General features: G+C 49.2%; 2 protein-coding genes across 2 annotated transcripts in view; both read left to right on the plus strand.

Annotated features, from left to right (window-relative positions):
• Positions 1 to 25,519, plus strand: part of LOC144163186 (BET1-like protein) — a 441,394-nt gene that overhangs the window by 196,373 nt on the left and 219,502 nt on the right. The gene's annotated exons all lie outside the window — the stretch shown is intronic.
• Positions 16,139 to 25,519, plus strand: part of LOC144163182 (uncharacterized) — an 88,058-nt gene continuing 78,677 nt past the window's right edge. Inside the window, exon 1 of the mRNA XM_077694011.1 lies at positions 16,139 to 16,686. The gene's annotated coding sequence lies outside the window, so the exon portion shown is untranslated. The remainder of the gene's footprint in view (positions 16,687 to 25,519) is intronic.

Below are 25,519 nucleotides of genomic sequence, written 5' to 3' on the forward strand. Positions count from 1 at the left end.
AATCCCTGGTTATTGCGCTGCAACTGCGTGTCTGCAAGCGGCCCGGTTTCAGTGCAAACGGATTCTCGCTCGTTTCAGCCCGTCTCCTGCATCGGTCGCACTTATCGGGCGAATGGGTTCCGGTAGGCGTCGACGTCTGAATCGTCAACCGGGCTCCATTCGCTACGACAGGTGACGCCCTATTTCAACCGGTATCTGCGGTGAAATTCCTCCACGACTTTCACAAGCCTAGCATGCGGATTGCCGTAGGTGGGTCCCCTGTTATGTCTATTGGAGAATTCATTTAATGGGGGTTCACCTGCGCCTATTCGTGCGCTGATTTCCACTATCTTGCTTCATGTTTTCGAAGTATGGATTCGGAGCTTTTGTTTGCGTCGGCGTAGCTCTTCTCTTCGTCTGCCTTAACGGCATTGTGGCCTCGAGCGTGCTTGGATCCGGCGAATGGGTCCCCGGCCGTCGTTGATGTGGTATCGACACCGGGGCCTATTCGTCCAGACCCCGGACGTTGCTTGTCTCCATCTATTATTTCACCTATTTCCCAGTCGCTTCTACTTGATGGTGAGGCCAATCCAGGCGTACCCGGATCCGGCGAATAGAACCCCTGTCGACGTCTATAGTTATCGTTGAGGAGGTCTATTTGTCCATATCCTGGACGCTGCGTCACTTCGCCGTCCATTTCTGCTGTTTGCTGGTAGCTGTCTTTGCTTATTCGCATCGGTTGCGACTTTTGAGCTGATTGCAAGGAGACCCTCATTTTCGTGTTTTCAATGAGCATGCTCTCCTTACTCTACGATTTAACATGTCCGACGCAATCTCGGTACGTGTCTTTACTGGAGCTGAACACCTACCCTGCGCTGAAAGATTCTGCGCGTTCCCGTTGTCCAGTGAGTGGTCCTCGACCGGCGTTAATGTGGGGACGTTGATAAGGCCCATTCGCTAAGACACGTGACGCCTAAACCAACTGTCATCGCATCAGCGGTCTTCTTTCGGAGTCTTCGACTGAGGATGCGTGTGCTCGAGGTCTTCTGCATTCGACCGACCGCCAACCCAAGCCAACTCGGATCGAGGCGAATCGGGCCTCGGTGACGTTCATTCTGTGTCGTAACGAGGCTTGATTCGTCCACGACCCGGAGAGCTGCACCACTTCCGTAATGTTCGCTGCTTCAGCCTCTGCATTTCGTGTTGAGTCGGTCGTTGACCTTTTTTTAGAAGCACGGTTACACCGCAGCACGATTCTGATCATTTTGGTGCCTTTAGTGCTGAACTTATTCGTACCTTCAGACTCCTATCAGCTCATTGGCGGTTTTTAAAGTATGTGCTGCCAGTTTCGAAGCACGGGCACTCGGTTGGTGCTGCCTTGTATGACATCACCGGTGCCCGTTCTTCTTCAGTGGCTCACGCGTGCGTCGATCATATGGCAGTCCTGCAACTGCATGTTTCCTTGTTTTGGCAAATTGCAAGGAGACCCGCCTTTTCCTGTTTTCAATGAGCATGTTCACCGTATACGCTATGATTTAGCATGTCCGACCCTTACCCCGATGGGCGCGTTTTGTGGAGCTGGTCTTCCCTGTGCTGAGCGATTCTGTGCGTTTCCGTTGTCCAGCGAATGGCCCTCGGTCGGCGTTCATGAGTCAACGACGCTGAGGTCCATCCGCTACGACACTAGACGCCTAAACCAGCTGGAATCCATCTCTGGGTCGTCGACTGCACTCGTTACGCTTGAGTTTTGCTGCATTCGACCGACCTCCAACCCAAACCCACTCGGGTTGAGGCGAGTCGGGCCGTGGTGGCGTTGATTTCCTTTCACGGCCGATTCGTCGCGACCCGGGGTGCTGCCTACCTTCAAGTAATGTTCGCGACCCCAGCCGCTCCGTTTCTTGTTCAGTAGGTCGCGTTAAGGCACGTCATTGTTCTGAATTCTCCGGAGTGGTTTGCTCAGGCGACTCCTAGATTTTCTGTAGTTGATTTGTTGCCCCTAACTTGGAAATTTGTGCCACTAATGTTTCTGTGTGAAATATGCCGCGCTATCTTCTAGTAGGAAAAAGTTCAGGATGGGTTCCCGCTTTGTCCTCTTCGCTTCCTTAGAGCATTGCCTTGATGCACGCTGCATTAAATGTTCATATACGGTCTGCCCGTTGTTAGCGCTAATCCCCACTGTCGGGTCCCTTCAGTCGGGCACGTCCATTGAGCGCAACCGTCGTGTATGTTCAGTCCCCTCCCTCTCCCAGCCTAAATGTGCCTTGCGCTGTCGTTGGAGTTGCCCTGTCGACGTTGATTTGTGCTCGTCACGGGGCATCTCTTGCGCATAGCGTGAGCCACTACTGCATCGATCCCGTTCTACGATTCGGCGTATGCGTGTTGCGGGGCTGGCCATTCCTGACCGCGCTCTTGTAGAGTAAATGAATCCTCGTCGGCGTTGACGGCAGAAGCGTCACCGAGGTTCATTTGCACTTACACGTGACGCCTATCATCGACATCTCGCCGCTCTTCCATTTTTCAGGTTTATTAGTGGTATCTGGAGCCGTACACTACCGCGTTGTTCACTACCGCGCTGTTTGTGAACGGCATCTCCCCCATCCTTCGCTTCAACCGCACGAACAGCATGGCTTCCATTCTATACCGCGTCTCTTCTTGCCCTCATTCACCGCCTCCCGAATGAGGTGCGCATTTGTCGAGCGGATGGATCCCCGGTTTTGAGAGCATAGAATGGGCTTGCGTTCGGGCTAGTTGGTATTCTATAACGTTCATCTTAAGCGCAGAAAAAAAAGCAGGGACTGTTTTTTCTGCGCTTAAGATGAACGTTATAGCTTCGAATGGTCACGGGGCTCCTGTCTTTACTTCACGTGACGTCCCGTATCAACTGTTCTCGGCGTACCCACATACCGACAAAGGCAAAGGGCTATAGAATAAAATAAAAGCCCAACCCGCACCACATACGTATCGCGGGGCCACATACCGACAGTGGTCTTCAAACTTTTCCTGGTGTGTGGCACGCGGATGGCGGTGCATGGATCTCCGGATGTGTGTTCTTTACTTCATAACGGTCGCCTATGCCCCGACATTCGTGCGCCTTTGTTCAACTTTAGCGTTGCCTGATAGCAGATCTGTTCTTCCGTTGTACTTCGCGGTCTTCGCTCTTTCATTTAGGGTAGCCTTTCTGACGAAGTCAGGGGTCCCCGTCTCTCCATCCCTTGTCTTATACGTTTCAGATTGTGTTGCTCGCTTTGCTGCCGCGCTCATCTCCCGGCGAACCGACGCGGTTTCGGATCCGGCGAATGGTACTCTGGTTGTCGTAGCACCGGTATCGACACCGAGGCCTATTCGTCCAGACCCGTGCCGCTGTGCCACCGCACCTGCGACGTGGCCGCCTCGCTTAAATACTTTCGAAGCCTGGCTGTAGCATCTTCACGCAGTGACTGTCTTGACACTTCTCTGAGCGCCGTGTTTTAGGCATTCCCCCGGGGCCCATCCTTGCCTCCACCATTGTGCTGCCAGTCTGCAAGCACAGGCACCCGATTGGTGCTGATCATATATAGATGTCGCCGTCGGTGCCTGTACTTGCCGAGTGGCGCACGTCGTCACCTCTACATCTTCACTTAACCTATCGTGCCTGAATTTGTGGCCTCGCAAATGTTTTCTTCGAAGTTTTGAATGTCTGGCACGCGGATTGTCGCAGCTGGGTCCCTTGAATGTTTGTTATGAATCGCATCCGGGATCCATCTGCGATAAATCGCGTGCTGTGTTGCACCTCCAGGTTTATTTGCTCGCAGATAGGTTGCTAGCACCACTCGCTTTTTTTACCAGAGCATATCTTCACACCATTTTGTTTTGCTTCTTGCCGTAATTAATTGCGCTGTGCAACCAGCAGCGCCTTTGTCGAAACTAGCGCAAACAGAACGGGACCCTTTTTCCAGCGCTCCTCGCGCACCGAAATTAGCTGTATAGCCAATCAGCGTGTCGGCTGTTTGGCATTTTGAGGTTGAGTAGTGATCTTGCATCATTTGCATCCATCGCTTCAGCCTCATCAGCAACATATCTGCAGTATTCTGCAGTATCCTATTCTCGCTTTGCTGCCGCGTGCATCGCACAGCGAACCACAGCGGTTTCGTATCCGGCGAATGGGACCCGTGTCTTTGGTCTAGTGTAGACACATGGGCCCATTCGTCCAGATCCGTTCCGCTGTATCACTCCGGCTTCGGTTCTAACCATGCCGCGGCACCTACGACGTGCTAGCCGCCTATTATTACTTCGAAGCGTCACTGCATGGATGCCCCCATCTTTAACGCTGTGAACGTCCACACACTTTCAACTCCGGGCTTTTGTAACCGCCGTGTTTTAGTTATTTCTCCGGGTCCCACCTTTACCCGCAGCACTGTGCTGCCAGTTTGGAAGCACAGTCCACCGGTTGATGCGGCTCTATACACCAGCGCCTGTTCTTCTCCAGTGGCGCACGTGGTTACCTCTACATCTGTTACGTTCTTGGCTGAATTCATCGCCGCTTGAATGTCTGCTCCGCACTTCTAGACGTCTGGCACGCTGACTCTTGCATACGGGTGTCTGGAATGCGTGTTATAAAAATCGCATTCAGGGTCCGTCTGCGAGGATTCGTGTGCTGTGTTTCACCTCCAGCCTAATTTACTTGCGGATAGGTTGCTAGCGTCCCTCGCTGTTTTACCAGCAGCATGTCTTCATTCTGTTTATTGTCCTCGACAACCGGGTGCGTCCTTTTCATAGCGCAAAAAACAGCAAGAAAGAACGTGAGTACAAGGAACCGGACCCCTTCGCTACGACAAGCTGTGCACCGCTTTAGCTGTTCAGCTGACTAGCACGTCGGCTGTATAGGAGGAGTCGTGCGGATTAGCGTGGATGGGTACCTGGTGCGAGTGTCCTAAAATTCACAACTGGTACACATACACGCCTATTTGTGTGTCGTGTTCCACCATTCCCGTTGTTTGCTAGCACAACGAGCATGTTTACTAGCGGGGTGCCCTAGCTCTTCTTTTCATTGTTCTAATTTTTTTCCTGCCAAAAGCGTGCCTGAATATGGGTCATGTGTTCCGTCCAAGTTGCTTGTTTGCTTGATTTGCTGCCTGGTTAATCTCTCTGCCAAGAAACACCAAGCGTGCTCGGATCCGGCGAATGGGACTCCGGTCGTCATTGATCTCGTATCGACAACGTTGCCCATTCGTCTAGACTCGGGACGCTGCTTCACTCCTGCTTTCGCTTCTGCCGCGACATGTCCTCTCGCTTTGTCCGTGTGGTCATCCAGGTTCCCCTAGCATGGCGCCGGATTGTTGAAGCAAACTTTTTTGCAGCGCGAGCTACACTGGCCGAGGTTGAGCAGTTTCGCGTGGCTCCTGGAGAGCCGTGCTGCGCATGCGCGAGCAGCAGTGACGTCACATGGCGCACAGCTGGCGCGTGCGCCTCCGTTGCGCATTAGCCAAGTCTCACGCTGCGACGGAGCCGCTTGATTGCGCATCCCATTTTGTGCGCATGCGCAGAGGTATCACCGGAAGTGTACCGTGGCCTCCGCGATCGGCTACCGGCGGCGCGCCGGCAGCCGATCGCGGGGGCCACGGGTGTACAATAGCGGGGCGATTCGTAGACAACCAGGAAGCTAACAATAACCAGCTGAACCTTAGCTCACGCTACGTATGTCCTGGCATAGCCGAGCTAAGCCACTGCAAATCTTTTAGGGGCGAAGCTCCTTAAGGCGTGGGTCTGTCCATCCTCGACGTATGTATGTAGCCACCGCTAGTTTAGTTCTTGGATTGTTTACTAGATGGCGTGGCTACCTCTAGTTTAGTTCTTGGATTGTTTACTAGATGGCGGTACTTGTATATGATGAAAAGATGCGCTTGGATTTTTGCCGCGCTTGTAATTGCCGTTTTTTAGCCTTACTCGTTTTCTTTTTAGCAGGCTGTTGTCATGGCCCAGGAGTGGGGTGCCTGCTGAATGGCGATATCCTTGGCTGGACCCCGCATGAACGTCTACTGCGGAGATACTGTGATGCCAGTCTGGACGCACGGGCGCACGGCTGATGTTGACTTGCATATCATCGCTGAGGCCCGTTCGTCCCTAGTGGTGCACGACGTCATCTCTGCATCCAGGCTGCTTCACTTGGTCCGTGTACACCAACGCGGTCTTCTCGTTCGCATTGCTACCATTAGAGTCTGAGGAAAACCACACTTTTGTGCCAATAAAGTTTTACTTTGCGCAAATGTCTGGTATGTTTGTTCTTATTTTTGGCGTCTGCCCTGACGTGGCGCCTGGCACCACACTAGCGGGTGCTCTGGTTTAAGTTACCGTGGAATGTGGTCGTTTGTAACGAATTACCTTAAATAATGCAGGGCCCCATTGTTTTATATGTCGTATGCTGTTTAATGTGTTTAGGCTTAAGCTGACATCATGGTATGGCTTAGTCATCGCGTGTCTTTGACAGAAACACCCCAGGAAACATTTCCTGCTTGCCACTGGTGCAATGCACAAAAGTGCAATGCAATTGCCGGAGTTTCGACCATCGATGCTGTAAGTTTAAATGTAGTTCATCGTACGATCTATTCGAACAGACGAGATTGTTTACGCAGGCAAGACTTCTAATTCAGTGAAAGCTCGTTAATTCGAACTTCGGCAATTCGAATTTACGGATAATTAGAGAGAGACTAATGTTGGGTGCGGTTTGGTCCGCCCAATTGGGCGGACCAAACCGCACCCAACATTAGTCTCTCTCTAATTAGTTTCTCTCCCGGGCGTCTTAAGTCGCCCGGGGCCAGGAATATTGGAGGGGGGGGGGGACACTTGAACCTCCTACGCTCTGGAAAGAAAAGACCACTAAGTACATTTGAAGACGGTGCCTAAATTCAGTAATTATTTTGGGTTAAAATTTACGGAGTTAAATTATGCAAGCTTCTATTCATAATATATAATATATTCATAATAGCGTGTAAGATATACGACCGGTTGGTCTCAATATATTTGATAAAAACAAGCGAACGGTACTCAGCTAGCGCCAAAGATAAAAAAGGACGACAGGTAGAAAAAATGGGTTTTCCTGTTGCGCATATTGGCTTCCCCGGCCCGTCGTCTCATGGCGTTGCGTCATAGATCTATTGGTAACAGGCCTGTACGTAACAGCGAAACACTCATTAGGCTTGCAAAAGAAAGAAACTTCCTTTGCAGAAACTAACTTCGCATTGGGGATTTCCTCTACAAACGACTAGCCTCCTGGTAGAGTGACTGCTCCGGTTAAGCGGTGCTCCCGGGTTCGAAACCTGGACCAGGACGAACTTTTTTTTTCTTCGACTGCGAAGTTTCTGAGGAAGCTGTATAGCTTTCCTTTGTAGCCGTGCGGCTGCATTCAGGCGGACGTTAAACTTTCCTTTGCAGAAACTTATTCCACCTTGGGGATTTTCCCAAAATCTGGTCGACTCATTAGGCCTGTTCGACAAATGGGGATGTTTGTCATAGGTGCGGTAAAACAAATGTTCGCGTATTTTTTTTTAATGCAAAAGGTCGTACGTGTCCCAGCGGAGTAGATAGGAACATTAACGACTAAAAAAATGAACTTGCAAATAGCGGGCAGGAACCACAAAATAAAAATGGCCGCATGTCCGCTCCTCTTGTTGCAAATGTCGACGGAAGACAATAGTCGACTGGCACCCCTGCGAAACATATGCCTCCTTTTTTTTCCGCAGACCTTCCATACTGTTCCTCCACCATCTCGATCCTTCCAAGTTAACAAACTAGAGGTATGCTCAAGTCGATTTCAATTTACCGCGTTCCACTGCTCCAGGCCGAGTGCCTCGATGCCGGCGCTACCACACGGCGGAATCGCGCGTGAATTGGGGCACCCTACTACAATGTTTATAGAACCATGTTGCCTTACTACCCGAGCGTGCAAAGCGGGACTTGGAGCCTATATAGTGGAACCTTTCGTTGCGTTTGCCGTTTAATTTCTTGAATGCCGCCAGGAACTTTAATAGCGCTGGCAGCAGGAGGAGACGCTTGTCTGCAGTTGAGGTAGTATTTCATTTGTTCTCGCAAAAACCAAGCATCCATAATTTTTTAAATAAAGGAACACTGCAAATATCACTCATGCATTGATCTTCTGCCTCATATTTGCGTAATGTCTTGCTCTTGTTCAAGAGTATGAACAAAAAACTCCCACCTCCCCTCGCGGGAATTCCTGTGTAGATGCGACGCATAGGCGGAGCGGCGAAGGGACCGCGTTTTATAGCGCGCATAACGTTGAGGGGACTGCGTAAGCCGGTCCCAGTCAAGACGTTGGCGTACTTGTAAAGTGGCGTGGACTCTAGGTGTTCGAGCCAAGCGTGGATGTTGCTTTGCCGGAGAACGGCCCACCGGTTATATGCGCAGCGCGCCCGAAGGAGAGGAAACCGCGGAAGAGAGAGTACTGCACATGCGCCGGCCCCAGCGCGTCTGCCGCGGCTATGACGCAACGTGCCGCGGCTATGACGCAACAGAATCCAACACAATCCACTTTAATCCGATCCAATCCAAATCCAAGCTAAGCCAATCCAAGCCAATCCAATCCAATGCCCCTCGCGAGAGAGTGTTCGCTATCGGAGAGGAGAGGGGGTGAGCGGCGGAGAGCGCAGCTGGCGCGGCGAGGAGAATCGGGGAGGGGCGGACAACGACGACGACGCCGGAGGCACAAGGCGAGTGAATGAGATGCTCTGCATCTAAAAACAAGTATGGATATTGACACTGGACTTAGACGTTTAGATTTGGCTGTGGGTTTATAAGACTATTGCGCAGCTCCTGTTTCACTTTCGCTGGGTGGCTGAATAGAGTCCCAGACATACATACAGACCGACCAAAAGACTATCGTCTTTAAAAACCTCTTGGCAGAGGTGCCACGAAGAAGCACTTGTGCCCCCCCCCTCTGCATTGGTATGGTTGGCTTGCGTCTCCTTAAGCCAACGGCGACGGAATAATATAAAACGAGACTTTCGAACACAACATGCCCCTCAGAAAGGATTGTTAGAACCACTTGGTTTTAGCCTAGCATGTTTTATTTCCCCCCCCCTCTCTCTCTCTCTCTCTCTCTCTCTCTCTCTCTCTCTCTGTTTAGGCTGTACAACGAGCGCCCCTGCCCCCTACACACTGTTGTAGGTGACTCGTGTCCTTGAGGTGAACACGTAGACGGAAAGATACCGTGTGATGCCTTTGAATACTGAATGCTAGCCAAATAGACCTGTGGGGTTCACGTGGTTTTAAAATGTTTTCTTTCCCCCTTGCGGATCATTCGGAACTGATGAAAAATAATGCCAGAGTGGCGAGTGGGGGTTCTATGATACGGGCTTAAAAAAATTCGCGCATCTCCACAAGTGAATCATGACGAGTGGGCAAAGCACTGGGGATCGTTCTTACGGTAAATCACCCGTGAGAGTGCCTACTGCAGCTAAAACGATTTCCAATCCAATACAATTCAATTTAATCCAATCCATTTCAATTCAATTCAAATCCAGTACAATCCAATGCTCCTCGCGCATGCGCAGCACGGCTCTGCAGGAGGACACACACACACACACACACTCTCTCATCTCTGTCCCTCCCCCCTCTCTCTCCAACCTCTTGTGAACCTTTTATATTGTTCTTGTTAACCTTTTGTTCAAAGTTGTTTCGATTTACACGGTGCTGTGCCGTGTGCACGGACGGCGGGCGCCGGACAAGCCTCGGCCTTAAGGTGCTTCGCCCCTAAAACCTGATTTTGTTATCATATGAAATAATTCTGAGTTTACTGTAGCTGTGCTTGTTGCATGCATGGCATGAAAGAGAGCAAGCATTTATTGATGAGCGTAAGTGCTGATGAAAGGGCACTCGATCGCCCGGTGGAGGGCATCCTTATTCCGGGGTACCCAGGCTGCGATTTGCCGTCCAGGCCCTATTTACCAATTCTTGCTCGTTTCCAAGGTCCGGATCAGCCGGACGAGCCATCCACTGCTTAAAAGATGAGAAAGGGCAAGGTGTAGGTTTGTAGTTTGTTGGCACTCCCACACCTTATGGTGCGGGGTGCCGGGCATGAGACAGAAATTACGAAAGGAGGGATACTGATTGCGGTAGATAGAATGGAGGGGGTTCTGTAATTGGACACTCATGTCTTCGCAATCACTAAATCATAGGAGTGCTCAGCCGTCCCCGTAATTTTTGTAGCGAAAGCTACAGTACGCTACGTCGGGCAGTCATCGCGGGGTGACCAGCTTTGACCTTGAGAGCTAGAGGTCAAATCACACCCCCTTCCACAAGCACCCGGCACGGAGCAGCGCCCGATGGCGGGGAGCGATAGGCGATGAGGGAACGGAGAAGCGCGCGCGACCGGTGCCGCAACCTGGTGGAGGAAGGCGAGGACGCCGCCGCCGCAGCGATAAGTGCGCGCAACGAAGGAAGGCGACGTGCGCGCAGAGCGGTGTGCGATGGAGTAAGACGAAGATACAGCTGTGGTCGCTCACACAGCGGCGACGCTTAAACAACGGCGTGAGGCGAATAAGAGGGAACACGCTACTGTTCCGTCCAGCTTCGCTACCTTCAAGTCTTACGCGTTATTGTCAGCTTCCTTCGTTTTTCTCTTCCACCTAAGCAAATGCTGCTTTGGTCGCTTCCGTGGACACACTATATCCACCAGACAATCGCAGAAAACACGTTTCGTTTCCATCCATGTATGTACGCTTGCGCATGCGCGAGCGTTACCGTTATGTGATAACCACCCAGCGATATTTTGTTCCAAGGATGTACAAGCCCCGTACTTCATATGCACTGCTGAACGTTAATTAAACGTGTCGATATGCCGCGCTCAACCTCCGAACTGACCTAAAAGATTCGAAAGAAAGTGCAGAATTGATCTGGAAGAACATTTTACATTAACAAAGCCACGGGTCTTAAAATGAATCGACACTGCTAGGACTGGAAATCAAGGCATTTGGTACAAAACCGAGGATTCTACCCCTAGGGTAGTGAGGCCGACTGGCGGAGTTCCTTTAAAAAAAAAAAAAAAACGTGAACCGCATGGAGCGTTTTCTGCTCGCGAAAACGCGCCGCGCACGCCACAGGCGCGCTGCCGCTGCCGCGGAGCCACCCGCACGCTGCGCGCGGCGCGGCAGGCGGCGGAAACATGGCGGCGGCTTCGGCCGCGAAGTGGCGTCGGGAGCTGGAGCGACCTAGGGTGCCTGGATGTTCCTCCTCGCCGCCCCTCGGGCGAGGAGGAACATCCAGGCACCCTAGAGCGACCGCTTCTGAGCGCTCTCTAAAATGCCGCTCAAGGCACGCACGAAGTTGTTTGAGCGGTAAAGGAGGTTGTAATGTGGGTGAAAACGGTACTATAAAACATCATACTCGCCGCTACTGGATGCGCCCAAGCAATATCTGCCGGGGTGGTAAGCCTAAAGATCCCCGGTGGAGCCAGCCGGCTGTCTCGAGTGCTTTGAAAACGCCGCCATGAGGCGCGCGCCTCCCCATTGGCGCAAGTCGCCAGGCTCCTCCCACTGCGGCGCGCGGCGCGCGTCAAAATCTAGCCAAGGCAGATGCTGCCGCGGGCGCGGAATCGTCGACGCGGGCGTCGAAAAAACGCACGCGCAACGCCGACGCGCACAAATCGCGTGAAAAAACGCTCCATGCGGTTCACGCTTTAGAAGGAGTGTTCTAAGCCAACCACCACATGGCGCCGGATGCTGACAGGAAATGCCGGGCTTCTACCCACAGGGGGATGGAATCTCGCTTACTACCTACCATTGAGTTTCAGTGTCTATTGAGCAGTACAACTGAGCCCGAGGTCGCAACTTGGATTACCGGCCACAACGTCTTTTTCTTTCTACTGCAGCAAACAACCATAAACCTCCGTGTGTGCGATATTCCAGGCGTACTAAAGACGCTGCCCCTATGAGAAGTTAAATGGATCTGTCGCCCACTAGTACGCCGGCAAGTGTTCTTAGGGCGCAGCCCTTTGGCGGCCGTCTATGGGCTGAGCCGTGTTGTCGGCGTAACCGACGAACGATGGCAAGACCGACGAGTGAAAGAAAAAGCGAATGATGAAAGAAATCAAAGGAGGAGAGTGTCGCGAAATTCGGAGGTTAGGGGGCAGTATACGGTGCCCGCACGAGGCGCTCGACGGTGCGATGCTTGGTGTTCGCACCGTTTTAAGCGTTCGCTTAAGACGCAGTGCACGGTCCCTCCCTGAAACGCACTTCGCGCCGCCGACGCATCATCGCTGCCGTCGAGAGAACCCACGAGCGAGTGCTGCCTCAGCGCTCTGCTGCTGCGCCCAAATATCGCATTACGGAGTATCGTAATCGCCACCCAATTTTTTATGCTTGAAATATTCTACTGTAGACTTCATTTTGCTTTATATCTGCAAGTCGGAATAAGAGTAAAATTATGCACCAGATAATCAAAAGTCGTGTTTGTATGGGAAGGCATTAAAATTTCGCCCTGTAGTAACATCCCCTGTGTAACAAAATTTGTAACCCACCAGTACAAATGCCAAAGGGTTTTTTTTTTTGCTGAGGTTATCTACTGTAGGCTAAATTCTATTTTATCTGAACGTTTAAATAAAACTCCAACAAAAGCACCAGATAATCAGAGCTGGTATCCGTATAGGAACGTAATGGAGGCTCGTACAATTGTAACAGCCCTTAGGTAACAAAGCTCCCCCGCCACCGCTCTCTCTCTCTCTCTCTCTCTCCCTCTCTCTCTCTCTTCCTCTCAAACCTGAAGCTTCCTTTGAGCAACCAGCCGAGGGAACCGGCTTATATCGGGACGGGAAACAAAAGAAATTAAGACAAGGATCGCGTAACCTCGAGACTGTTAGCAAGGCTGTTCGATACTGAATTTAGACCCAGCGAAGCCCGGGTCCTCACAAACGCTGCGGTGGATCCTCTATAAGATCGCAGGTTGCCTTGAGGCTGAGGCTTCCCCAGGCTATTCCGAGGCCACGGCTACGACGGCGCTTATCGCCATCATCGCAACCCTTCAAGTACGCCCCGCCGTTCGGCGAACATGAATTACAAAATAGTTTGCTGGAGAGAAAAACTAAAAAGAAAAAAAAAACAGGGCTGATTCCTCTTCTGATGGTAGAAAAGAAAAAAAAATTCACGCATCTCCACGAAGTGAATGAGCCGTGGCATTGCCCACTCGCGCATGTAAATGAGTGACAACGCGTGTGTACAGTATATACAATTCCAATGTAATCCAATCCGATACAATTTATTTAATCCAATTCAATTCATTTCAAGCCAATCCAATCCAATCCATTTCAATCAAATGCAATGCTCCTCGAGCATGCGCAACACTGTGTACACTGACCCCAAGCCCCGGACAGAGCGAGGTCCTAAGGTGCTTCGCCCCTAATACAATGACAGGTTCATGCGGGTGAAAGCTAAATCCTACTGTACCTATTTACCACCCGCGCATAAAACTACAGCAGCCAGCGGGAGAACACAGAAATTACTAGTACAATCGTCTGCACTGCCCCGGTTGGACGGCGGTTAACTTTATGTAAGCGCATTTGCAAGGCCATTTTCTGCGCCTTTTCCCACGCGGCAGTGCTTAACGGCAACCGTCCTGTTCTGGGGCCGCCACACCAACACGCCATGAAAAAGACCCTTTGTGATTGGCTTACAGTCTTTGTGACGAACGTGACAGCCAATTAGCACAGGCACTCACGAAGATGACGGCGAGCGAGTACAGATGAAAACAAGGTCCTGACTTGTTCTCGGCACTTCGGGCTCTTCGACGTCACGGAAAAAAGGAACGGAAACGGGAGGGAGCAATATGAGTGTTAATTATTTATTTCTCAGCAAATAAGCCGTCGTTGGTCGTGGAGCAGAAGCTGAGTGAGCTACAAAAGGTATGATATTTCAATGTCACTCAACCTTTAGCGCCTCTTTAACATCACCAAAAATGGTGGAACACACGAGGGAGAAGTGCCAACCTCAATTTATTTTTTACTATGCAAGAAAAAGATTGTTTATCGCAGAGCAGGAGCCAGGAGAGTTATGGCAATTTGTGAGCCTTAAGTTACAACAAAAAAAGTTATTCGGCCTGCATGCCCCTTAAAAACGGAGTTAACGTAAGTCGCAAATTGTTTACACCGAATAAGGTGATTTCAATAAACAAGACAAGAACAGTGAAACCCGCCTCTCAGCCAGATAAGACTGTAATTGATATAATTTGAAAAATGTGATTTTAATTGTCTAACAGGGTTTGGTTGCAAAATAGGTGCTGAAATAAGGAATACCGGAATTCGTTCCCCTAAAGCGTGCTCTCGCGGATGGCAGGTGGACGTCAGGGGAAGCCAGCTTAGCGTTAAATCCAAGACAGCTTAGTTTGCCACTACCGACGCAAAACTTCGGTGATTAAAGTAAGAAAGGGAAAGATCGATTGATTTTTTGATTGATTGTAGGGTTAAACGTGGCGACGCAACGCAGACGATGGCGACGCAACGCAGACTCAGATATCCAAATACGTGTTCATTAGCTTAACACATCTACTTTTTTTTTGCGAAAGATTGCTCTAAGGCATAAGAAAAAAAGTTGGTATAGGTACAACACTGCACCAGAAACGCGCAAAAAACCAAGAAGAGACCGGTGCTGGTGCGGACTTGCCCGAACCTCCGAGGCAAAGGGCAGAACACATCTACTTGAAAATTTCCAGTCAGCGCTCTTTGCGAAGCCTTTACGGCTGTAAGGGAAGAATGAATGAATGAATGAATGAATAGCAGTATTAGAACGGAGGCTTGGGCCCTGGTTGGACATTGGGGTCAGGGAAAAAGAACAACAGAAAAAGTTCGTGGTGCCAAGATCACGATGCAAAATGTAGGTGTCCTGGCTTCCCCACAGGGCATGACATCCTCATCCTGCAATATCCCGCACTTCATTCAGAACAAGATCACCTCGACTACTCACATCACACCCGTCTTCTCCGAACTGCGGCGAACTACGCGATTGCGAGGGGCCGATTCAAGGTAGTGTGATATAAGCTCCCATTGTTTGTTCCCGGACATAAAATCTAAAAGGACGCCTACAACTACGCAAGGGAAGCCTGACTCTGTAAAACAAGTGCTCAAGCCAAGATGCGAAGGTTAGAAAATCAACCGTTTTCGTAGAAAAACAGAACATAATTAACTTCCGTGCTCATTCATACCGCGTTTATTAAGGCAGCTCAAGCAGGCATCGTAAGCAGTCCCGGTCTCCTGATAATCTGCCTAAATATCGTGCTTATATTACTAACTTGCACGGACCACGTTTTCTAAGAGATAAATTAGACAACGTTACCTATCTCAATGTTATCGCCCCGAATTTAGGAAAGGACACGGACATAAACTTCAAAAACACCGACACCTTTCCGAGAACAGAGCCAGCCTTGGGAAATTCCTGTTCTTTCAGCGAAAAAAAAAGCTCTTTTCGCTCCAGTATTGAGAGGCCCGCCAGTCAACTCTGCAAAAAGAAAAAATCGGGTCAGTCGGAGACGAGAAGACGGTGACAAGACGAAACAAGAACGCAGACACCTTGTGGGCGAGGCGGTGCGAGCAACCCTGGTTGAGCAGCTAAAAAGAAAAAAAGGGAGGAGTTCCGCGAACAAGCGGAAAGATGGTGGAGGAAGAGGGGCGGAGGATGTTACAGAAAAAAGGGGGTTGATGGTGGCGTGAAAGGGAAGCGTCCGACCGGGTCGTGTTCTCCGCAACAACGCGTAGACTCCATCAACCGGTTGTGGATGACAAGGATGGACTTCAAGAGAAGACTCCGATGCGGAGCAAGAGCAGCATCCCTGCAGCGTCCGGTCTCCTCTCCGCACCCACCACCACCGCTGCCGAGGAGCGCGGCGGCGTTGTTCGGGCGAGCGCTTCCGTTCCGCGGTGGTTCCTGCCAAAAAGTCGGTCGGGCCGCGGGATAATTTTAAATCCATGGAGGTCATCCCCTCCCTCCCGCACCCTTCCGTCCCCCTCCTCCTCCCCCTCCTTCTTCTCGCCTGCGGGCGCCGCGCACCTCAGTCGTTTTTCTCCTATGCGGTCCGTGTGACGAAGCGGCTCTCTTCCACAGTATTGCGTTGTCGTCGCCGTCTCTCCTCTCTTCTCGCCCGTTCTCTTCAACGGGGCCGGCCGGCCACTCGTCCTGTTGCGCCGCACTTTCACGGCTGCTGCAACCACCTCGCCGGAGAAACCGCCGAGAAAGCTCCCAGGAGGAAAAACAAGTTGACGAAGCGGCCGCACAGGCCCGATGGGCCCGCGACTACGTCGGGCTACTCCGGTGCTTCAAGAAGAGGCTACCTCCGGCTGCCATTACCATCATCTTAGAGCGGCAAGACTGCTTCTTTCGCAGACGTCTCATTACCATCATCTTGGAGCGGCAAGACTGCTTCTTTCGCAGACGTCTACGACGCTGTCCCCGAGGATATCAGGAAGCCGCCAACCTTGTTTTGCAAGTCCCCGATGACGTGGCAACGAAAGTAGCTTCAAATCCACCGTCGGCCCACCATCACGTCGATTTGTAGATGTACCGCGGTGACGTGGATTTTTGTTTGCCTCCGGCGATCAGTGAGTTCTCGGCTTCGTTGGTGCTGACCTGACGGTTCGTCCTCTTGGCTGGCTGGCTAACGTGGCGGCGCCGGTCGCCCCCGTGACAGGACGCTGTCGATCAGTTCGGAATTACGTCGTTGTCACCGCTGTCACCGGAGGTAAGTGGGACGCCGTAGTGCAAGGCGTCCTTTCTTGCAACCTGACAGCCGACGCGGCCGTCGGAAGCCTTTACAAAGTCCCGACGAAGACCGCACGCACGACGTAAGGTCAGAGACGTCGTCACAGGACAAGAGCTTGAACAGCGTTTTCAAATTAGGCGTAGGAAAATAAAGGGGAAAAGGGAAGTGTAGCGTGTATCGGGTTTAGAAGTAATTCGTAGGAATTTAAATGAAATAATTGGCATCAAGAAATTTAACCCGCCGACAAAGAATGAGAACATTTAGAGGATATTCAGAGGATATTTAGAGAATATCTAGAGGATATTTGGAGGATATTTAGGGGAAATCTAGAGGAAAAATTAGAATATGTAGCCGCATTCCTCTTTACTCACATTTTTATTGCGTAAGAATTCCTAAGGTGCTTGCCCTGAATATCCCCTGTCCGTCTGTACCACAGGACACAATGTTCTTAACAGGTGTACATAGCCCGTATTGGTTATATACGAATGGCCGTTCTAGACGTTGTACCACGCCATAACTCGTCCAGTCACGGGACGGTGATGTTCGCTCATCTTGCAGGACAATATGGGGCAATGGGTGTGCGCTGTGGTGCGGTTGTGTGACGCCTCCTATGATAGAGAACAGTTCACAGATGAGGAAAGATATATATATATATATATATATATATATATATATATATATATATATATATATATATATATATATATATATATATATATATATATATATATATATTGTAGTGCGAAAGACGAGCAAGTGGCGCGCAGTCACCATGCGAACACTAACGAACAACTGATTTGCTACGCGGCCACAGCAGTCAGCATTGTCCTTGTGATTGGCGTATGCCCGCTCCAGGGGATTGACCACCTGGTTTGTACAGACGACGACGAGGCAACAAGGTCAGCCACCGCAGAGGCATCGTCATCGGCATGAAGCTCGTGAAGTGCTCGAGACATTCTGCCGGCTGGGCCACCGATCCGTTTGCCACTTCTGAGTGCCCCTCCTTCCTTCCGCTGTCAAGGCAATAAACCCGCCTTACAATATATATATATATATATATATATATATATATATAGAGAGAGAGAGAGAGAGAGAGAGAGAGAAAGATTTTTATTTGAGCCATGGTCACTGAGGTTCGGTGAGGCGTAACGTATGTGAAGAGATGCTAACGCAGTAACTGGCACTGTCCACGTAGAAGTTTCTACGACATTTTTTCTCCCGAATGACTGGACGGCGCCCGCTTTGTCTTTAGACGTTCGAATAATGTCGAAATGTTCGACACGATAGCTCAGTAGCTATTGAACCCAGTAGTAGCACAGCGCCTGCCCAAATATCCACGCAGATGGAGATGGAAATGCGGTCAGTTCGAAACGCTAAGGCTCCGTACATAGCGCTTTCGGCCATGTTTTGTTTCTTTCTTAACCCGAAAGATAGGACCCGAGGGGTAGACGGCACGTTTCGACGTTTTCACAAACGTTTGAATTATGTGGGGTACGCATTCGATGTTACTAGTTGACGTACAGCCAAGAAAGCTGCCGCTAACACATTATTGCCCAAGATTGCATCATCGCTTTCAGAAAGCTCCGAGAAGCGTTTGAACTGGGCCGTGCCTTCATAGTAAATGGAAGCTGACGCAGCTGGTGATCGTTAAACTTCGTACGCTGAATGCGTTTGGGGGGATGCTTGTAACTCAGTAAGAGCCATTTTGTCCAGAATCGAGCCACCATTTAGCTTTCCACCCAGACACAAGGGCTACGCGTAGACCGTGTTTTCGTCGTCTCATATGGGCTGCCTGGTTTTGGTATTTCGGAGTGGTCATCGTGCCCCCACCAGCGCGAACAGCTGAGTGGATAGCGGAATTTCTCCCTCGATCAGTGGTAGAATGTTTCTTCTCCCCTGGAGCGAGAACATGATCCTCGCCTTCATCAACATAGATCACCATCATCATACCATAATCAGCATCATCACCATCACACCATCATATCACCACAATTATCATCATCAGAGCCCAAAACATAGATAATCATCTTCACCACCTCCACCATCATCATCGTCGTCGTCATCAGCATCAGCATGTCTACGCCCACTGCAGGGCAAAGGCCTCTCCCATAGAACTCCAATTATCCCGGTCCTGGGCTAAGTGCGACCAATTTATCCCCGCAAACTTCTTGATATCATCTGCCCATCTACCTTTCTGCCGCCCCCTGCCACGCTTGCTTCCTCTAGAGACTCAGTTACTCTTAACGACCAACGGTTATCTTGAATTCATGGGTAACAGGGTGTAATAAGATCAGATAGGTTTAGGAGCCATAGTTTTGAGCCACTCGTACACTAATGCCACGCTCTCGACAAGTTCTCTGGGCAGCGTGTAATGTAACGATGCGTCCTGGCTTGTATAGGTGGAAAGGGCGATGCAAGATGGCCGGATAATTGGTCAAAGAAGCGCGGGCAATAATAAAAGGGCCCACGTTTCACGTCAGCTTAATGCCACTGGCTCAGCTCCTCCGTACGATTTCCGGAAACCGGGGCGGGCGCCAACAAGGAAAAAAAAAAACACGTTTATACAAAAGAGAAGATAGAGCAGAAAAAACAATGTCGGGAGTCTTGATTTGTGAGTGGCTTCAGGCATGCTAAAAACAGCGGTGAATAGTCGCGGGGCTCCCCGAAACCGCTTGTCTCCACAATATTGTCTGAGTACCACGTGGCAAAAAACGACAGCTTCGAAAGCTAGCAGCATCTGAAGCCGTAATAGTTAAACATTTACGTTGAACATGAACACGTTAACGGTGAATTTGTTAATTCCTGGAGATTATTCCGTTCGTAAGTTCTCTGAACGAGCGAGTTTTTTACGGTTTTTCTAACAGCGGCTGCTACAGTCGCGACGCTGTAGCAGAATAGTTTAAGATAGGTTGGATATTGTGTACTGAAAGCTTTTATTTTGAATATATTTGAACCCCGAGTTTACGAAATCCGGATTTTAGGAATTTCCTGACTCCCTAACCAATTCTGATGATGCCGTAGTTTCCGCCAGTTTCATTCTCAATTTAACGAAGTTCCCGGTTTAACAAAAAAATTCATGGGTCCCGCTGACTTCGATAAATCGAGGGAATACCTTAGCCAGAGAATTTCGCCGAAATCCTGCCGGGTTTCACGTATTTTTTCTTGTCGGAAGTTGCGTCCAACAAAGTCGACTCTGACAGCTTCGAACTCTGTCGTACCTGGTAGAACAACGTCTGAAACGTTGACATGACATAAGGCAAGCGGTTTCGTATTTGTTACCAGTTACCTGAGAGCTTTGCAGGACGTTTCCGAACTTTCAAGCGACTAATGGCGCAAATAAAGCGATTCCCCAAAAAGTTGGATGTGAAATTCACTTAAAGTAAACTAGCACCTGCACCCTCGCGCACTAAAATTCTAGCCTATAATGCCTGTGTTCGTTCGAAGCTTTAGTACGCTTCCATTATTTGGGATCCGCATACGAAGAAAGATATTATGAACCTGGAACGTATTAAAAGAAAAGCAGTTATGTTTATTTTTGGCAAATATCGCAGGCTTGATTCCCCGACCACCCTAATGCAATGACATTTCTACTTTAGAAGCTCGGAGAAAGTCCAGTCGTCTTTCCTTTCTTTACAATTGTTTGTGTGGTAATGTAAAAATTGATCTCCCTGACTGTGTTAAAACGTTATCAGCACGACGTACTCGCTATGGTCATGAACATGCTCTAACGCCAATTTTGCCCGATCAAATGCTTTTAATTACAGTTTTTTCCCTAGAATTGTAGAGGACTGGAATTGCTGATACAGCAAAATTTTCCCAGGATACCATCCAAGCCTAGTCGCTACTGTTGACTTCCGTTTACATTTACTTTAACGGATTTGTAATAACGCGCTTTAAATCAATCAATCACTCACTCACTCACTCACTCACTCACTCACTCACTCACTCACTCACTCACTCACTCACTCACTCACTCAATCAATCAATCAATCAATCAATCAATCAATCAATCAATCAATCAATCAATCAATCAATCAATCAATCAATCAATCAATCAATCAATCAATCAATCAATCAATCAATCAATGAATCTGAATAAAACTTTGGGGATATAGATTCTAGCGTAGTTATCGAGAAGCACATTTCTTAGTGAGAACATTTGACTCTTTACCCGCCGCGATGGCTCAGCGGCTAAGGCGTTGCGCTGCTGAGCACGAGGTCGCGGGTTCGATTCCCGGCCGCGGCGGCCGCTTTTCCGATGGAGGCGAAAAGCAAAAACGACCGTGTGCTCGAGATTTCCGCGCACGTTAAAGATCCCCAGGTGGTCAAAATTAATCCGGAGCCCTCCACTACGGCATTCCTCATCGTCTGCGTTGCATTGGCATGTTCAACACTACAATCAATCAACAGTTGACTCCTTTTTTTCACTAACAGCCTATTGATTTTAGTAACACCTGCGCAAATAAAAACGAAGTAAACCGTTTCGAAAATCCCGCGCACGCCTCTGAGCAATAGTTTGGCTCGTCTTATGGAGATTGAGAGTTAAGCAAAGCCCCACCAACTATAGCGTGTTTAGAAGTTTTTTTGTCTGGTTCGGTAGTGTGAGCAACGAGTTTCTTCTGAACTAAACGGGGCCTAGCGGTTCAGATTTTCCTCTTCATAACGCCCTTATAGAAGCTGCGACGTGTGCTTCCTTGGAATAGTCGAGCTTGTCGTCGATAGTTACACGCTTAATCTAAGCAGCACGAACTTCGTCACTTGCAAAATCCGATATATTGATCTGTACAGCCTGTTGCTTTTGAGTTGAGGATCCCGTGGTTCAGTTGGTTTCCTTCGCCTTTGCCGACGTCGTCATAGTAATTCGTCAGAGTTTTACAGTGAAGCTGTTTATGTCTAGAATTTGGTGGACCTTTCGCGTCTACCAAGAAACAAGGTGTTCTAAAAGGCGAGGAATTCTCTTGTGCGATTTTGTTTGTTAGTTTGGGTACTAGGCTGCTTTCGTTTGGCTCCGTAATTGCTTTAACTCGTCAAGTTGCCGTTCTCCATTTTGAATTGCATTTCCCTCCTCTCGTCATAATGGGAGGCAGCCAATATCGGGGACTCGTGGATGGTGGGGACGCGGAAGGTATTCCCGTCTGCGAGACGTGTAAAGGCTCTCTGCCTAAATTTTCCGTGCCCCGATTATCCACCACGAACGTCTACTACCACGATGGTCCACCACGATGGTCTACCATTCACCATGATGGTCTACCTTCCGATTCCAGACCATCTGCAGAGATTGAATGACGCCGAAGAACGTCTTGTTGCAGCACGCCTTCCGTCAAGAATGAGCATCTTTGTTCAGAACTCTGTGTGTCACGTCAGCTTCAGTGGTCGTGTTCATCCGCAGAATGGAATGGCTCTTCTAAGGATTCAGGCATGAGTGCCACCTAAACTTGGACGCGAATGGCGAAAAAAGGCCGGCGTGCTAGCTCGCGCAGCGGATGACCACCAGAAACGAACGAAGTAACAGCATAAAAAAAAAGAGAGACGAATGATCAAGACGGAGTTGTAAAACGCGGCGTACGTGCCAGGCGCGCTTCTGGGAGCCGTCAAAGCGCGCGGTCCCGCGGCCCGTAGCAGCTGTTTATTTCCAGGTCGAAGCCGCAGGTCTGGGCTTCGCCGCCGTGGGCGCGCGCACTCGCTCGTTTGAGCACTCTGCGAGCTTCGGCGTGGCGGTGCAGCTGTCTGTTTGCCCTTGCGCAAATAAACCCGCCTCGGGCCTCGGAGCGAGCTTTGAAACACGGGGTCGCGGGATGATGGGTCTTCCTCTCGGCCTTTTTGCTCTGCATGCCCAATGAACGTTGTCAGGCGAACAGCGCCCCCCCCCCCCCCCCCTTCCCCCCCTCATTCGCGAGATCGAACAGGTCGTGCCGGAACTGAGAGCCTAAAACAGCGGCAATGCAGAGTCAACGACAGCGCGATCACGCCGGCGATGCCGGTAATTAGCGAACAGAAATAGTCTCGATTTCAATAGGAACAGTTTCAACGGCGGTAAATTGGCCTCGTGATTTCGATGACTGGTGCTGCTATATACATGAAGGAAGCTGCTACATCAAGGAAGCTGGCGTAGTTTGGAGTCCTCATCAGGAAGGTCTGAAAGCTGAAATTGAGAGAATTCAAAGACCAGATTCATATTTTCAAAATACAAAAAAAAAAAAAAAACTGACTCGGTTACCGGCATGCTGAACTCATGCAATCTGGAATTGTTAGCAACTAGACGGCAAAAGAGCAGGATAAAATTATTATTCCTGGTTCTCCATAGCCACATAAACATTGATAAAAAGATGTACATACGAGCACCTGCTATACATAACAAGAGGTTAAATCATAATGCAGCAGTCCGACCTTATGCCGCCCGCACGAACGTCTTTCGCTATTCGTTTTTTCCCGATGCCATAAAAAACTGGAATAGTATGCCTGCACAGATTGCTGAATGTAGCGATGTTAAAGCGTTTGAAACTATTCTTGACACTTATGTTCCTTGTAATCACGTTACTTGAAACTCATTCGATGTTCTATGTTCCATGGAAGCTATTGCATGTACTTCTTATTTTATCGATGGTGTTCGATGATATCTGTGCTTTTAATTTTGGTTTTCACTCGTTAGTTGAAAGTGAATTGATGTGAGTTTTATGTCTGATGTATTTCCTCCCTGTAATGACCCTCAAATAAGGGTTGACAGTATGTTTAAATAAATAAATAAGTAAAGCAACCAAAGAGATACGGGCACGGGTGCGAATACCTGTGCGTTGACAGCTAGCTACCTGACCGGACTGCGGGACAAGAAACAGAAACTGTTCAACAAGAAGTTCAAGATTCGCACCAGGAAGTTAGAAAAACGAGCCAGACAGTATGCGAGCAAGCTCGAAAAACACACGATTTGTCCGAATCACTTAAAGGCACCCTCAACTCCTTTTAAACATGGGCTATGATCAATGGCCTGTTGAACCCCGAAACAACAAGGAGAGAAACGGCTCACCAACTCAACAAAGTGAACCCCAACTTCAAAGGTACTAACGACGGACTGATTTTGGATCTCAAAGAAAAATTAAAAGTGGATCTAAACATCCCACCGGTACGCAGCAGGAACTATCAAGGTAGCCCCAATTACTTTTTTGATAGAGAAATCTCCAAAGGAAGAGCTGCAGCAGGCTGTATTGACCAGCAATAAAATAAGCGCAGCCGGTGCAGATGAGATAACACCCAACATGCTAAGATATTTAAACAATGCTCACATGGTGGCCCTGGCCAAATACATAAACGATTTATGGCACCAAGATCGACTACCCCCTCAGCGGAAACACCCCGCGATTACAAGCCCGGAAAACTCCTTAAAATAAAAAAAAAATCTAGGACCCGTCTCTCTCACCTCATGTGTCGGTAAAATCTGGGAAAGATTCATTACGACAATACTACAAAAGCACATAGAAGAACATCAACTTTTTCCGGACTGTATTATCGGTTTCAAGCAAGGGCTGACCACCCAGGGCGCCTTTCTACAGTTAAAACACGACATAATACACAACGATGACGACCAAGATCCAATCATCCTCGCACTGGACCTCAAAGCCAACTTCGACAACGTATCGCACGATGTTATCTTCAAGGTAGCCCAAGAGATACAATGCGGAGAAAGAACATAATATTACGTCATAAACTTTCTGTCAGACAGAACAGCAACAATCGGCATAGGCGACACTCGATCCGACCCCTTTAAGGCACCAAACAGGGGCACGCCCCAGGGATCAATTATCTCGCTTTTTCTGTTCATCTTAACGATGATCAAAATGGCTGAAAAACTGGAGGAACGTGAAGAAATTGGAAACGTCATGTAAGTTGGCGAAATTACCATCTGGACCAGAAATAAAACGTTACGTTCTAAATTACATCTTCAACAGGATATTATCAACGGCCTTCAGGAACCGAGCATAACAAATGGCTTGAAATGTGCTCCTGAAAAGTGCGAACTCATCAGATTAAGATCGACAGTGAACAAGATTACGCCAGGCAGCATAATTCTGGATGTACAGAACATTCCTTTCGACCCGCAATAAGAATACTAGGCATGATAATGGAAGGAGAAGAAGATAAAGGAACAAATACTAAGAGCAGGCACGGCAAGACAGCTCAACAGCTGCCCAGAGTAGTAAGAAGAATTACAGGGGCCAATAAGGGAATAAGAGAGGAGGACACCCTCCCCGTTGTTCAAGACCTCATAAGGAGCCGCATTACATATAGCCTCCCCTTCCAATGGCTGGATCACGAACAGGATGGATGGGCCAATAAAATTATAAGAACACCCTACAAGACCGCTCTAGACTTAGAAATTTACAGATCCAGCGAAAAATTCCTGAATCTTGGTGTATAAAACACCTTCAGCGAAATCAGGAACACGCTATTAGAGGCCCGTAAAGAACACCTCCTCAAAACCAGAGAAATTCTTAGAAGATCTGGACAGGAGGTTCATACCGCCTCCGTTAATAGGTTGGTCGACTTAACACCCGATCAAGGAAGCTGTATCAAGACTACTCCCGTTCCCACGAAAATGGACCCCACTCCCAATACGAGCTGAGGATTTGCAAGAACGTCATACATTAGAAGAACAGACTAGCACAACCCAAACGCAATCTAAATCGATGTGGCCATAAACAAGCACGGCAAGACATCGGAAGCACGGCAGCACAATGAACATGGGAAGGTGTTTGATTTTATCATTATCAAAAAGCAGAATATTCAAGAACCGGACGCCCCTACCGGCATAATAGCAATC

The sequence above is a fragment of the Haemaphysalis longicornis genome, unplaced genomic scaffold, assembly GCF_048455015.1.
Source record: "Haemaphysalis longicornis isolate Haplotype H1 unplaced genomic scaffold, Haemaphysalis longicornis Haplotype H1 scaffold_12, whole genome shotgun sequence".
NCBI classification, from domain to species: Eukaryota; Metazoa; Arthropoda; class Arachnida; order Ixodida; family Ixodidae; genus Haemaphysalis; species Haemaphysalis longicornis.